This window comes from Leptodactylus fuscus, chromosome 5 (genome assembly GCF_031893055.1).
Source record: "Leptodactylus fuscus isolate aLepFus1 chromosome 5, aLepFus1.hap2, whole genome shotgun sequence".
Taxonomy (NCBI): Eukaryota; Metazoa; Chordata; class Amphibia; order Anura; family Leptodactylidae; genus Leptodactylus; species Leptodactylus fuscus.
Genome location: NC_134269.1, coordinates 131,394,850 through 131,408,599, shown reverse-complemented (window position 1 = coordinate 131,408,599; position 13,750 = coordinate 131,394,850).

Below are 13,750 nucleotides of genomic sequence, written 5' to 3'. Positions count from 1 at the left end.
AAAGGCTATTCAGGCATGTCAATATTTAAAACAACGATTTCCAAATGATAGAGCCCCTTTAATATCATTAAGGGAGCCTTCACACAATGTAACGCTGCGCTCATTCTGATCGTAAAAACACGTTCAGAATGAGCGCGTAAAAAGCAGCTCCCATTGACTTGAATGGGAGCCGGTATACGTGCGCTCCCTATTGAAATCAATGGGAGGCTTTTTTTCCCTATGCTTTCAATGTATTACCATATTAGCCGGTGGATATGATATTTCATATTATTTGGGCAGATGTCATCAGGTCTTTAAACGTAGCTGCTAAAAGTATAATCGCATATAATGACCCATCACACATTAACTCTCCCAGTGTCTCCTCATTCTAACTTCACCTTCACGTTATCTGCTTATCTGTGATATGTGATATTGGATCACTTTATCCTATAAATAATATTTGACTCATTTGTTTGATTTTATTTTTGTTTACTATTAAGACTCATGGGAAAATCTGATGTAATTTTACATAATTTTTACGCAGAAATATATATACAATTTTGAATGGTTCACAAACTTTTAAGCACCAATGTACATCCTGGACCCCGTTATGGACACTTCATCAAAGCTATTATACGGCTACCTATCACATATAATTCCTCAGTAGTGCTCTTTTTAGTTTGCCATGGGGAAACTTTTTTTTTCCTCTGGTGGATTATATTTCACTTGACAAATACCAGTTTCCCATAATGTAACTCTGTTACCTATCTCTTTATATTATAAAAATGAATTCTTGTCTGTCTGTCTGTCCGTCTGTCTGTCTGTTCTCTAATGCGAACCAAACGACTGGACCGATCTTCACCAAATTTGGTACAGAGATAGTTCAGATATCCGGGAAGGTTTAAGACGAGACTCTAACTCGCTCGGTCATACCGTTGCTGAGATACAGCATTCCAAACACAGCGCCCCCCCCCCCCCCTTAGCCAATACAAACCTGCAAGACTTTCACTCATATTCCAACTGCAATACACACGGTCACTCCACATGCACAATACGACACATATCCAAACTGAGATACATGTATCAGAGGATTAGATACACAGATCAGCACACAGTATCACACGCCAGAGGATTAGATACACGGGTCTGCACACAGTCCCACACACCAGAGGATTAAATACGCACTTCTGCACACAGTTCCACACTCCAGAGGATTAGATACGCGCGTCTGCACACATTTGTACAAGCCATAGGATTAGATACACGCGTCTGCACAGAGTACCACATGCCGTAGGATTAGATACATGCGTCTACACACAGTTCCACACTCCAGAGGATTAGATACGCGCGTCTGCACACAGTTGTACACGCCATAGGATTAGATACACGCGTCTGCACACAGTGCCACATGCAGTAGGATTAGATATGAGCGTCTACACATAGTTCCACACGCCGAAGGATTAGATACGCGCCTCTTCACACAATACCACACAGGGGAGGATTAGATACGTGTGTGAGCACACAGTACCACACTTTGGATGATTAGATACATGCCTCTGCACACAGTACCACAAGCCAGAGAATTAGATATGCGTCTCAGAACACAGTATCACACGAGGGATGATTAGATACGCGCGTCTACACACAGTACCACATGCCGGGGGATTGGATACGCACGTCTACACACAGTTCCACACGCCATAGGATTAGATACGCGCTTCTTCACACAGTACCACATGCCGTAGAATTAGATACACGGGTCTGCACACAGCTGTACACGCCATAGGATTAGATACACGCGTCTGCACACAGTACCACATGCCATAGGATTAGATATGCGCATCTACACACAGTACCACATGCCGTAGAATTAGATACACGGGTCTGCACACAGTCCCACACACTAGAGGATTAAATACGCACTTCTGCACGCAGTTCCACACACTGAAGGATTTGATACGTACATCTGCACATGGTTCCACATGCCGAAGGATTAGATACAGGCGTCTACACACAGTTCCACACTCCAGAGGATTAGATACGCGCGTCTGCACACATTTGTACACGCCATAGGATTAGATACGCGCATCTGCACACACTACGACATGCCGGGGGATTTGATACGCGCGTCTACACACAGTTCCACACGCCGTAGGATTAGATACGCGCCTCTACACACAATACCACACAGGGGAGGATTAGATACGTGTGTGTGCACACAGTACCACACTTTGGATGATTAGATACATGCCTCTGCACACAGTACCACAAGCCAGAGAATTAGATACGCGTCTCCGCACACAGTACCACACGGGGGAGGATTAGATACGCGCATCTGCACACAGTACTAGAGATGAGCGAACACTAAAATGTTCGAGGTTCGAAATTCGATTCGAACAGCCGCTCAATGTTCGTGTGTTCGAACGGGTTTCGAACCCCATTATAGTCTATGGGGAACAGACTCGTTAAGGGGGAAACCCAAATCCGTGTCTGGAGGGTCACCAAGTCCACTATGACACCCCAGGAAATTATGCCAACACCTCTGGAATGACACTGGGACAGCAGGGGAAGCATGTCTGGGGGCATCTAACACACCAAAGACCCTCTATTACCCCAACATCACAGCCTAACAACTACACACTTTACACACTCAATACCACCTCTCTGACAGTAGGAAAACACCTTGAAACGTGTATTTGGCACTTGCAGTGAGGAGAGCTTGTCACCAGCAGTGAATTTGGCCCTTGTAGTAAGTTGAGGTTGGCACCAACATTTGTTTTGAAAATCAGGGTGGATTGAGCCTCTAACCAGCAGAGTTTGGGCAAATTCATGGTGGAGGGAGCCTCTAAAAACCCCAGTTTGGGCAAATTCATGGTGGAGGGAGCCTCTAAAAACCCCCAGTTTGGACCAATTCATGGTGGAGGGAGCCTCTAAAAACCCCAGTTTGGACCAATTCATGGTGGAGGGAGCCTCTAAACAGCCCAGTTTGGGCAAATTCATGGTGGAGGGAGCCTCTAAAAACCCCCAGTTTGGACCAATTCATGGTGGAGGGAGCCTCTAAACAGCCCAGTTTGGGCAAATTCATGGTGGAGGGAGCCTCTAACCAGCCCAGTTTGGACCAATTCATGGTGGAGGGAGCCTCTAAACAGCCCAGTTTGGACCAATTCATGGTGGAGGGAGCCTCTAACCAGCCCAGTTTGGACCAGTTCATGGTGGAGGGAGCCACTAAAAACCCCAGTTTGGACCAATTCATGGTGGAGGGAGCCTCTAACCAGCAGAGTTGGTTGAAATCAGGGTGGAGGGAGCCTCTAACCAGCAGAGTTGTGGGAAAGCAGGGTGGAGGGAGCCTCTAACCAGCAGAGTTGGTGGAAATCAGGGTGGAGGGAGCCTCTAACCAGCAGAGTTGTGGGAAAGCAGGGTGGAGGGAGCCTCTAACCAGCAGAGTTGGGGGAAATCAGGGTGGAGGGAGCCTAGTATTAGCAGAATTGTGCAACGCTTATGGTGGATGAGTATGAGGATGCGGAAGAATTGGAGAGGTTGAGTACAGACATGGAGTTTCATGTTGGGGTGCTTTACACAGGTGGGCCCAAAAATGAAGGCTCTATCCAGTGGTGGTTCATTTTTATCAAAGTGAGCCGGTCGGCACTCTCAGCTGACAGACGGGTGCGCTTGTCAGTGATGATGCCACCGGCTGCACTGAACACCCTCTCAGATAGGACGCTGGCGGCAGGACAGGACAGCACCTCCAAGGCATATAGGGCAAGTTCAAGCCACAGGTCCAACTTCGACACCCAATACGTGTAGGGCGCAGAGGGGTCGGAGAGGACAGGGCTGTGGTCGGAAAGGTATTCCCGCAACATGCGCCTATACTTCTCACGCCTGGTGACACTAGGACCCTCCGTGGCGGCACTTTGGCGAGGGGGTGCCATCAAGGTGTCCCAGACCTTAGACAGTGTGCCCCTCGTTTGTGTGGACCGGTGAGAACTTGGTTGCCTACTGGAGGAACTGCCCTCCCTGCCGCCAACGTCGCATGCTGGAAACATATTCTGCACCAATTGCCTGTGGCAAGCATTGATGCGATTGGCCCTCCCCTCTACCGGAATAAAAGACGAGATGTTGTTTTTATACCGGGGGTCAAGGATAGCAAAGATCCAGTACTGGTTGTCCTCCATGATTTTGACAATACGCTTGTCGGTTGTAAAGCACCCCAACATGAACTCAGCCATGTCTGCCACAGTGTTAGTTGGCATGACTCCTCTGGCCCCACCGGAAAGTTCAATCTCCATTTCCTCCTCATCCTCCATGTCTACCCATCCGCGCTGCAACAATGGGACGATTCGAAGTTGCCCGGAAGCCTCCTGTATCACCATCACATCATCGGACAACTCTTCTTCCTCCTCCTCCTCCTCCTCCTCCTCCTCCTCCTCCTCCTCCTCCTCCTCCATTAAACGCAGTGAAGCGGACAGATGTGTGGACCTACTCTCCAGCTGTGACGGATCGGATGCTATCCCTAACTCCTCTGTGTGATCTGAGTTATCCCTGATGTCAATCAGGGATTCTCTCAGAACACACAAGAGCGGGATTGTAAGGCTCACCATCGCATCCTCAGAGCTCACCCTCCTTGTGGACTCCTCAAAGACCCGTAGGATGTCACAAAGGTCTCTCATCCATGGCCACTTATGGATGTGAAACTGAGGCAGCTGACTTTGTGGCACCCTAGGGTTTTGTAGATGGTATTCCATCAAAGGTCTCTGCTGCTCAACCACTCTATTCAACATCTGAAACGTTGAGTTCCAGCGTGTGGGGACGTCGCACAAAAGCCGGTGTTGTGGCACATGCAGGCGTTGCTGGAGAGATTTTAAGCTAGCAGCGGCTACTGTCGACTTGCGAAAGTGGGCGCACATGCGCCGCACTTTCACCAGTAGCTCTGGAACATTGGGGTAGCTCTTTAGGAAACGTTGCACCACTAGGTTGAAGACGTGGGCCAGGCATGGAACATGTTGGAGTCCGGCAAGCTCCAGAGCTGCTACCAGGTTCCGGCCGTTATCACAAACGACCATGCCTGGGCCCAGGTGCAGCGGCTCAAACCATATTGCCGTCTCATCGAGGAGGGCATCCCTCACCTCGGAGGCAGTGTGCTGTCTGTCCCCCAAGCTGATCAGCTTCAGCACGGCCTGCTGACGTCTACCAACGCCAGTGCTGCAACGTTTCCAACTCGTAGCTGGGGTCAATCTAACAGCGGAGGCGGTGGCGGAGGAGGAGGCGGTAGAGGAGGAGGAGGGGGGTGTTCTTCTCGTGTCCCTGCCAGGAATGTTAGGCGGGGAGACGAGGTACACCGGGCCAGTTTGGGAAGCAGTCCCAGCCTCAACTACATTCACCCAGTGTGCCGTCAGTGAAATGTAGCGTCCCTGTCCGCATGCACTTGTCCACGCGTCGGTGGTCAAGTGGACCTTTGTGCAAAGCGCGGAACTAAGGGCCCGCCTGATGTTGAGTGACACGTGCTGGTGCAAGGCGGGGACGGCACACCGGGAGAAGTAGTGACGGCTAGGGATGGTATAGCAAGGTGCCGCAGTTGCCATCAGGTCCAGGAAGGCGGGAACGCCAACATCTCCTGGGCCAGCAGTTTAGCGATGTTGGCGTTCAAGGCTTGCGCGTGTGGGTGGTTAGCAGTGTATTTCTGCCGCCGCTCCAATGTCTGAGAGATGGTGGGTTGTTGTAAAGAAGCGCCTGATGGTGCCTTTTATGGTGCAGGAGAAGGAGATAAGACAGGAACAGGGGAGGATGAGGGAGAAGTCAACAAAGTGGCGGAGGCAGATGAAGTGGTGTCCTGGCTCGTCCTCTGGAGTGCATCGCCAGCACAGTCAGCAGTGGCAGTGGCAGAGGCAGAGGCAGTGGCAGTGGCGTGAACGACAGGCGGCCTTTGTCCTGCCGTTGCTGCCTGCCACTGATTCCAGTGCTTGGATTCCAAATGACGGCGCATTGAAGTGGTGGACAGGTTGCTCTTCTCAGAGCCCCTAATCAATTTCGAGAGGCAAATTGTGCAGACAACACTATATCTGTCCTCGGCGCATTCCTTGAAAAAACTCCACACCTTCGAGAAACGTGCCCTCGAGGTGGGAGTTTTTCGGGGCTGGGTACGAACTGGAACATCTTGGGAGATTCCGGGTGTGGCCTGGCTTCGCCTAAGCTGCTGACCTCTGCCTCTAGCTACCCTTTTTGGTGCTGCACCTGCCTCAACATCCACACTACTTTCCCCGCTTGACATCCCCCCTGTCCAGGTCGGGTCAGTGTCCTCATCATCCACCACTTCCTCTTCCAACTCCTGTCTCATCTCCTCCTCCCGCACAATGCGCATGTCAACTGGATGCCCTGACGGCAACTGCGTCACATCATCGTCGATGAGGGTGGGTTGCTGGTCATCCACCACCAAATCGAACGGAGATGGAGGAGACTCTAGTGTTTGAGCATCTGGACACAGATGCTCCTCTGTTAGGTTCGTGGAATCGTGACGTGGAGAGGCAGGTTGAGGGACAATGAAAGGAGCGGAGAACAGCTCTGGGGAGCAGGGACAGTTGGGGTTATTGTTCTGTGAAGCTTGGGAATTTTGGGAGGAAGGAGGACAAGACTGTTGGGTAATAGGAGGAGAGGAGGCAGAGTCTGACTGGCTGCTGGACAATGTGCTGTAAGCGTTCTCTGACAGCCATTGCAAGACCTGTTCCTGGTTCTCGGGCCTACTAGGGTTTGTACCCTGCAGTTTAGTTAATGTGGCAAGCAACCCTGGCACTGTGGAGTGGCGCAATGCTTGCTGCCCCACAGGAGTAGGCACGGGACGCCCTGTGGCTTCACTGCTACCTTGCTCCCCAGAACCATTCCCCCGACCTCGCCCACGGCCTCGTCCTCGTCCCTTTCCAGGAGCCTTGCGCATTTTGAATTCCCAGTTAGAAATTGGCACTATATACCAGTAGCAAAAATTGTGGGTGCACGTAACCCCAATATATTCTTTGAATTACCAGTCAGAAACTGGCACTATATGGCAGTAGCAAGAAATGAGGGTATTTGTAACCCCAATATATTCTTTGAATTCCCAGTCAGACATTGGCACTATATACCAGTAGCAAAAATTGTGGGTGCACGTAACCCCAATATATTCTTTGAATTACCAGTCAGAAACTGGCACTATATGGCAGTAGCAAGAAATGAGGGTATTTGTAACCCCAATATATTCTTTGAATTCCCAGTCAGACAATGGCACTATATACCAGTAGCAAGAAATGAGGGTATTTATAACCCCAATATATTCTTTGAATTACCAGTCAGAAACTGGCACTATATGGCAGTAGCAAGAAATGAGGGTATTTGTAACCCCAATATATTCTTTGAATTCCCAGTCAGACAATGGCACTATATACCAGTAGCAAGAAATGAGGGTATTTATAACCCCAATATATTCTTTGAATTCCCAGTCAGACAATGGCACTATATACCAGTAGCAAGAAATGAGGGTATTTATAACCCCAATATATTCTTTGAATTACCAGTCAGAAACTGGCACTATATGGCAGTAGCAAGAAATGAGGGTATTTGTAACCCCAATATATTCTTTGAATTCCCAGTCAGACAATGGCACTATATACCAGTAGCAAGAAATGAGGGTATTTATAACCCCAATATATTCTTTGAATTACCAGTCAGAAACTGGCACTATATGGCAGTAGCAAGAAATGAGGGTATTTGTAACCCCAATATATTCTTTGAATTCCCAGTCAGACAATGGCACTATATACCAGTAGCAAAAATTGTGGGTGCACGTAACCCCAATATATTCTTTGAATTACCAGTCAGAAACTGGCACTATATGGCAGTAGCAAGAAATGAGGGTATTTGTAACCCCAATATATTCTTTGAATTCCCAGTCAGACAATGGCACTATATACCAGTAGCAAAAATTGTGGGTGCACGTAACCCCAATATATTCTTTGAATTCCCAGTCAGACAATGGCACTATATACCAGTAGCAAAAATTGTGGGTGCACGTAACCCCAATATATTTTTTGAATTACCAGTCAGAAACTGGCACTATATGGCAGTAGCAAGAAATGAGGGTATTTATAACCCCAATATATTCTTTGAATTCCCAGTCAGACAATGGCACTATATACCAGTAGCAAGAAATGAGGGTATTTATAACCCCAATATATTCTTTGAATTACCAGTCAGAAACTGGCACTATATGGCAGTAGCAAGAAATGAGGGTATTTGTAACCCCAATATATTCTTTGAATTCCCAGTCAGACAATGGCACTATATACCAGTAGCAAAAATTGTGGGTGCACGTAACCCCAATATATTCTTTGAATTACCAGTCAGAAACTGGCACTATATGGCAGTAGTAAGAAATGAGGGTATTTGTAACCCCAATATATTCTTTGAATTCCCAGTCAGACAATGGCACTATATACCAGTAGCAAGAAATGAGGGTATTTATAACCCCAATATATTCTTTGAATTCCCAGTCAGACAATGGCACTATATACCAGTAGCAAGAAATGAGGGTATTTATAACCCCAATATATTCTTTGAATTACCAGTCAGAAACTGGCACTATATGGCAGTAGCAAGAAATGAGGGTATTTATAACCCCAATATATTCTTTGAATTCCCAGTCAGACAATGGCACTATATACCAGTAGCAAGAAATGAGGGTATTTATAACCCCAATATATTCTTTGAATTACCAGTCAGAAACTGGCACTATATGGCAGTAGCAAGAAATGAGGGTATTTGTAACCCCAATATATTCTTTGAATTCCCAGTCAGACAATGGCACTATGTACCAGTAGCAAAAATTGTGGGTGCACGTAACCCCAATATATTCTTTGAATTACCAGTCAGAAACTGGCACTATATGGCAGTAGCAAGAAATGAGGGTATTTGTAACCCCAATATATTCTTTGAATTCCCAGTCAGACAATGGCACTATATACCAGTAGCAAGAAATGAGGGTATTTATAACCCCAATATATTCTTTGAATTCCCAGTCAGACAATGGCACTATATACCAGTAGCAAGAAATGAGGGTATTTATAACCCCAATATATTCTTTGAATTCCCAGTGAGACAATGGCACTATATACCAGTAGCAAAAATTGTGGGTGCACGTAACCCCAATATATTCTTTGAATTCCCAGTCAATGGCACTATATACCAGTAGCAAAAATAGTGGGTGTATATAGCCCCAATTCTATTGCTAGGGGACTTGCAGGGTATTTCTGAGGTGAAGGTGGGGGGGCACACCGTTGGAACGGGGATTTGGGGTGTATATATGGGGTATACGGGAATACACTGTCAGTGTGTTCCATTCAGGATCCTGGGAAAGCTGGGTTGCGGCGATTGAGCCCGTCAGTGCCACGTTACACTGACAAGCTTCTCCCTGGAATTGAAGTTATATGTAAGCCCAATATATTCTTTGAATTCCCAGTGAGACAATGGCACTATATGGCAGTAGCAAAAATAGTGGGTGTATATAGCCCCAATTCTATTGCTAGGGGACTTGCAGGGTATTTCTGGGGTGAAGGTGGGGGGGGCACACCGTTGGAACGGGTATCGGGGGTATATATCGGGTATACGGGAATACACTGTCAGTGTATTCCATTCAGGATCCGCGGAAAGCTGGGTTGCGGCGATTGAGCCCGTCAGTGCCACGTTACACTGACAAGCTTCTCCCTGGAATTTAGCTCTTATAAGAGCTGTTGGTTGTCTTCTCCTTCCTATCCTAGCCTGTCCCTGCCTACCCAGAATCTAAGCCCTAGCTAACTGGACGGAAACCTTCGTCCCCGGTGAATTGCAAGCTCAGAATGACGCGAAGCTGGGCGTCGCTGTTCTTTTAAATTAGAGGTCACATGTTTTCGGCAGCCAATGGGTTTTGCCTACTTTTTTCAACGTCACCGGTGTCGTAGTTCCTGTCCCACCTACCCTGCGCTGTTATTGGAGCAAAAAAGGCGCCAGGGAAGGTGGGAGGGGAATCGAGTAATGGCGCACTTTACCACGCGGTGTTCGATTCGATTCAAACATGCCGAACAGCCTAATATCCGATCGAACATGAGTTCGATAGAACACTGTTCGCTCATCTCTACACAGTACCACATGCCGGGGGATTGGATACGAGGCTCTTCACACAATACCACACAGGGGAGGATTAGATACACGTGTCTTCACACAGTCGTACACGCCATAGGATTAGATACACGCGTCTGCACACAGTACCACATGCCATACAATTAGATATGTGTGTCTGCACACAGTACCACATGCCGTAGGATTAGATACGCGCGTCTACACACAGTTCCACACTCCAGAGGATTAGATACGCGCATCTGCACACATTTGTACACGCCATAGGATTAGATACACACATCTGCACAGAGTACCACATGCCGTAGGATTAGATACACGCGTCTACACAAAGTTCCACACGCCGAAGGATTAGATACGCGCCTCTTCACACAATACCACACAGGGGAGGATTAGATACATGTGGGTGCACACAGTATCACACTTTGGAGGATTAGATACATGCCTCTGCACACAGTACCACAAGCCAGAGAATTAGATACGCATCTCAGCACACAGTATCACACGGGGGAGGATTATATATGCGCATCTGCACACAGTACCACAAAAAAGGGAGGATTAGATACACGTGTCTTCAAACAGTTGTACACGCCATAGGATTAGATACACGCGTCTGCACAGTACCACATGCCGTAGGATTAGATACTCGTGTCTGCACACAGTACCACATGCCGTAGGATTAGATACACGTGTCTGCACACAGTACCACATGCCGTAGGATTAGATACGTGTGTCTACACACAGTTCCACACACCGTAGGATTAGATACGCGCCTCTTCAAACAATACCACACAGGGGAGGATTAAATACGCGCATCTGCACACAGTACCACACGCCAGAGGATTAGATAAGCGCGTCTGCACGCAGTACCAAATTCCGTAGGATTAGATACGCGCGTCTGCACACAGTTCCACATGCCGTAGGATTAGATACGCGCATCTGCACACAGTTCCACATGCCGTAGGATTAGATACGCGCCTCTTCACACAATACCACACAGGGGAGGATTAGATGTGCGCGTCTGCACACAGTTACACACGCTGAAGGATTAGATACGTGTCTGCTCTAAGTACCACACGGGGGAGGATTAGACACGCACATCTGCACACAGTTCAACACGCTGGAGGATTAGATACGCATAGTACCACCGCCAGTGGATTAGATACGCGTTTCTGCACAAAGTACCACACCAACAAGGATTGGATACTTGCATTTAAACACAGTACTACACGGGGAAGGATTAGATACAGCTTTACTCCAGGTATCCATAACAACTGATCACAGGTTTTTCACTGACATTCAAAATGAGATACACATAATCACATGACGCTTATGGACACACACACAAACCACATACAAAATACATCAGTGCAAAATTGGACAATTCTTATGGGACCACTACACAAACATAACATGTAATATACCCGTGCGAAGCCGGGTCCTTCCTCTAGTAATCTATAATTCCCAAGTGATGCTCCCTTTACTACTCCATGGGTAGAATTATAATTGACAGTCACAGGTAGGTAGCATGTTATACAGTATACTGACAGTCACTCACAAAATGGTGCTGCATCATAGTAGGTATTTAGTTGCCTCCCTTTTACATGTAGTCAGGAGTGCAGTCACTAGTAGGGAGCGTACCATCCACATTTGCTTCAACAGCTACTTACCTGTAGCACTGACATCCCACCTGATGAAGGTCCTAGAGAGACTGGTCCTGACTAGAGATGAGCGAGTACTGTTCGGATCAGCTGATCCGAACAGCACGCACGCATTGAAATGAATAGACGTAGCCGGCACGCGGGGGGTTAAGCGGCCGGCTGGCGTCAAAGCGGAAGTACCAGGTGCTTCCATTCATTTCAATGCGTGCGTGCTGTTTGGATCGGCTGATCCGAACAGTACTCGCTCATCTCTAGTCCTGACACACCTACGCCCCCCTAGTGAGATCCACTCTGGACTCCCTCCAGTTGGCCTATCAGCCGGGCATTGGGGTAGATGACTCCGTCATTCACCTTCGTCACAGAACTCTCTCTCACCTGAGGGACAAGCTGAACCTTTTTGGAGTGGACCAGCACCTGTCCAAATGGATCCTAGACTACCTCACAAACTGCCCTCAGTATGTGAAAGCCCAAGACTGTGTGTCTGACCCTGTGATCTGTAGTACGGGGGCACCACAAGGTACTGTTCTTGCCCCATTTCTCTTCCCATGTACACTGCTGACTTTAGGCACAACTCATCCAGCTGTTACTTACAGAAGTACTCCGATGACTCTGCTATAGTAGGCCTTATCACTGATGGCGATGATAGGGAATACAGAGACTTAAACCGGGATTTTGTAGAATGTGCCATTGGAACCACCTCAGGATTAATGCTGGGAAGACCAAGGAGATGGTGGTGGACATAATTGACTTTACTTGAAACTTTAGAACAGCCCAAAAGTGAGTTTGCACACCTTATTTTCCTGGATCCCTGACCACAGAACCACCTGTATGGCCCCAAATATAGTGAAAATTTCCAGAAGCCATACACGGAGACTAAAGCATTCATCGGAACTTATATGTCCTTAGTAAACTTACAAGGAATGCATACTATGCTGTGGAGTGGTGCAAGTTCACACTAAGTTCATGCCTTCTGGAGATGATGTATTTCACTGTAACCTGATTAACTGCCATCTAGCTTTAGAGTTGTCCAAACTTCGGCTGCTATAAAGTTAAACAGAGGAGATAATCCCACATACCTGAGCATGTGTGTTGAGAACTAGTAAAAAACTGCATTATTTTTTTTCTGTATGAGAATGCTGCTGTCAGGTTTTACAGGTTCGGTATCAGGAGCAGCTTGTCTGCCAATGAATGATGCCGTTGGTGCAGCTCACTCACCTTCTTTCTTCCCTTTTTACTTTTAACAAATTTCACATTCACTTACAGTACATGTAAGAAATCTAAGAGGGACTAGTACATCCCTACGGCAAGAGCATGGCGGTGCCTACAGAGTGGTCAAACTTTGGAATTTTTTTTAGTCCTAATCAATATACACAATAGGACTGAGGGCCCTGCTCGCAAGAGCTTACAATCTATGAGGTAGGTTGATAGATGAGCCTGGCCGCTGCATTCAGAATAGATTGTACAGTAGAGGAGAGAGTTTAGTAAAGGGAAGAGCGATTAGTACAGGCAACAGCAAGTGCATTTAATGTGTTTATGGTAAGGAAAGGGGAGATTCTGGAAATACAGCCGTTTAACAGGGTCAAATAGTCCGTTTTGTCCTACATTGCATACATTGTTCACATTTGGATAGAAAAATCACCAGTGCCAAAAGTGTTTGCTTTGAGTAACAGGCAGGCAAGGTAGTAGTAAAAGCAGGTGTATATGGTGTGACGAAAACTGCCTAAAAACTCAACCCATGGCCACTGATGCTGTTCTATCTAAATATTTAATGGAGGGACATGCATGCTTCTGATATGTAAAAGTAAAAAATAAAAATGGATCCCTTATCAGACATTTATACCATTTACTTTTTATTATGGAATAGAGTGGTCATATTGACAGTGTGACAGATTGTACAATTCTGTTCCAAATCATTTCTTTTGTTACAGTCCTTGAATACCCCAACAGGTCATAATATTCTGATATCTCATGGACAGAAG